Source organism: Olea europaea, unplaced genomic scaffold (assembly GCF_002742605.1).
Source record: "Olea europaea var. sylvestris unplaced genomic scaffold, O_europaea_v1 scaffold727, whole genome shotgun sequence".
In the NCBI taxonomy this organism is placed as follows: Eukaryota; Viridiplantae; Streptophyta; class Magnoliopsida; order Lamiales; family Oleaceae; genus Olea; species Olea europaea.
In genome coordinates this window covers 111,389-114,643 of record NW_019265672.1, presented here as the reverse complement: position 1 = coordinate 114,643, position 3,255 = coordinate 111,389, and positions in this window count along the sequence as shown.

The following is a 3,255-nucleotide window of genomic DNA, read 5'->3' as shown; positions in this document are numbered from 1 at the left end:
TAAATCTGAAGTTTTTGACTTGCTTTTGGTAAAAAATTGCCTTTCAAATAAGGAATATTTGAATTTTCGAGACGACAATACTTTAACCTTGCCTTTACCAGTTTCTCCAAATCCAAATACCTCATATCGATTTCCTGAAATGCTTTGCTTACGTGATGAATGATGCATCAACAGAAAATATCCACAAATTATGCAATTATAAATACTAAAAGTCTGAAGAAACTATTTAGCAAATTCTTGGAGTCCTAAAAACTCCATAAACCTTCGACATTTACACATTTGCAAAGCAAAGTTCAGAAAATGGCCAACATTATCCACAGATAGAGTTGAACATGAAAAATAAAGATGAGTCAAAGTTCTTTAAAGAGCGCTTTAGAAAGTAAACCCAACTAGGTACAAATAGCATTATTCTTTGGACAATTGAGGAGCCTGACAAAGGTGTCCTTTAGATTTACGAAGGCATCTCTGCACATTTTAAGGTCCATTCAAGCTCCTCTTTTAATGGAGCTTCTATCTCTTTGTGTATGTCTTTGCACTCTTCTATTGTGTGACCATTGTCTTCATGGAATTTGCAATATTTGCCATTCTCATTGGTCTCGGGTGAAAACTTACTAGGGAGGCCATGTCAGTTCCTTAGGTTCTTGATTTCTATAAGAACATGAGAGGTGCGAAGCCACTGCTTTCAGGGACACAGATTTACTTAAGGTTGGGCTTCTCCAAATTGAAGCCCTGATCTTTCCTTAATACCGACTGAGAAAAATTAAACCGAGTTACATCATAACTGGGGAGGTCGTTTGACAACAACTTGTCAAACAAACTTCCACTTTGGTATGAAGAGACCTATAAGAAAACATTATTGCTCGTTAGTGACAATTCCAAAAAAGGAGAATCAATAAAATTGAAAATTATTACCTTCGCTGATGTTTAAAATATCATTGCAACTTCTAAACTTCACCAATGACACCACTTTAGTGCTCATGTCTGAGGGGTTAATTGTATATGGACTTTTTCAAGTTTTATCATTTCTTGTGATACAATATCTCTAAAAAAAATGTAGTCTAACATCATGTTTGGCGCGTTTGTGAAAAACAGGATTTTAGCATAGTATTTGAATATACTACTACATAATCATTAAAAATCAAATTTCATGAAGCAAATTTCTAAGCTACAAAGCTTCTTTAATTGTTTCAGTGGTAGCAATGTATTCTGATTATGCCGCAGATAGTACAACTATTTGTTGTAACTGTGCCATACAACTAATGCAAGAGTTGGACAAAGTAATATATAGCAAGAAGTAGATTTTCTATTATCTCTATCCCTTATACAATCAGCATCTACAAAACACTTCAATTTCACACATTCTTTATTAGTACCAAACTTTAGACCTATATCACTAGTCCCATTTAAATACCTTAACATCCACTTTAAGGCTTTCCAATGCTCAGGATCAGGATTAGACATATACCTACTAAGAGTAAAAAACAGCAAAAGCTAAATTCGTCTAGTGCAAACAATCAAATATATAATAGATCCAATCACATTAGAATATAGTATCCTACTCATCTATTCTATTTCTTTTTCATTATAGGGAGCCCAAACTTTAGATAATACAAAATTGAGTTTGTGTTTACTGTGCAAGAAAGTGCAGAGAAAACCATAGAGAAAAGGCAGTCGAGAGAGAGAGAGAGAGAGAGCTCCGTAGAGTGATTTCAACCATTGTTTTCTTCTTCTCTTTCCTCCATGTGTGGCTCGCAAATCACCCCCCTTGTGTCCTTTGTGGGTTAGAAGAAGGGTAACCATAGCGGATAGAAAAGGCAATCGAAAGTGAAACATTGTGGGTCAAGCCTTGTTGGTTGTGGTATTCATTTGGTGGTTTCTCTGAGCCCGAATCAAGATTTCTCGAGGAGTTTTCACAACACTTCTCATAAACAAATTGACGTGGGATCCTCGATAATTTATCGGTCGTAAAGCTGAAGTCAGATATTCATTCTATGAAAATACATAATGCTTCCAATAATTAAATTTAGAGTAATTTATTGTATCATGGAGTTAAAAAATTAAGAAGCCAACTCCTCTTTAATAATGGTATTAAACACGCTATCTTGATCTCATATAGTATGATAAATTAGCAGTGAATGTGATCATTACTCGTTTAGATGACAATCAGTCACTTGATTCATTGTTCAACATTAAAATGCATCACGATCCTATTAGACAATGAAATAGAAAGTTCAGCTTCACCCAAAGTGTTGATGATCACTACCAAAAATGGGCAACGTTACTTTAAATGTAAATGCCTAAAGTATCATTTCCTCAGAGGGACACGTCTAAAAAGTCCAGAAAATAATATATTTTGTACATAAATTAAATTGAATATAAAATGATTAATAGAAAAAATATGTATCATCTCTACTGTGGTTAAACAAGAAATTATAGTCACGAACAGAAATGGAATTCAGATGCTGAATTTCAGGTTTTTGAATTTAACATACCACTAGTGACAGTGAGAATATGAAATACTGAAAAAGAACATATGGAAACTATAAAATACAATAATTAACAATATCCCAGATTTTAGTCATTGCTTCAGAAAATTGGACTAAGCAATCCAAATGATCCAAAAATTTCACTAGACAATGGCAATAGCATAGACATAATAAGCTTAAAAATATGTCTACTATCAACAAGAAATATTCACTCAAATTATTCATCCTACCAACTCTTAGACAAGGTGGCATCCATTGAGTATAGCCGCGAACTAAAAGATATTGATGAAGGGGTCTATTTCCGTATAATAGTAAGCATCAAATGAAGTAGCAACTGATTGGTATAGCCAATATGACCACAGCCTTTGTTGACGCAATAGTCCACTGAAATTTTTGTCCCAACCTACAACAGGCTCTTCTAAATATGTGTTTTAGATTTGAGTTTTTATCAAACACAATAAACCCAATTTTTTCAAAACAATGTTAGACAAGTATAAAATGATTGAAGTGTAAGCAAATTCATTAATTTTTTCTATTTGTTCTTTTGAAAAATTAACAGAAAAATTGCTATCAATAGCCTTTGAAACTTTTTGTTGAACCAAAAAACCTCATTTTTTTGCTAGATTGAAAAATCACCATTTTCTTTGAAAAATTCCAAATCAAAATTGTGAGTTGTCATTTTTATGAATTAATAAAAAGGCATAGAATCACAATTAAGCCACACAAAGTAGACATAGGGTCGTAATCAATATACAATGTTCTAGATTCC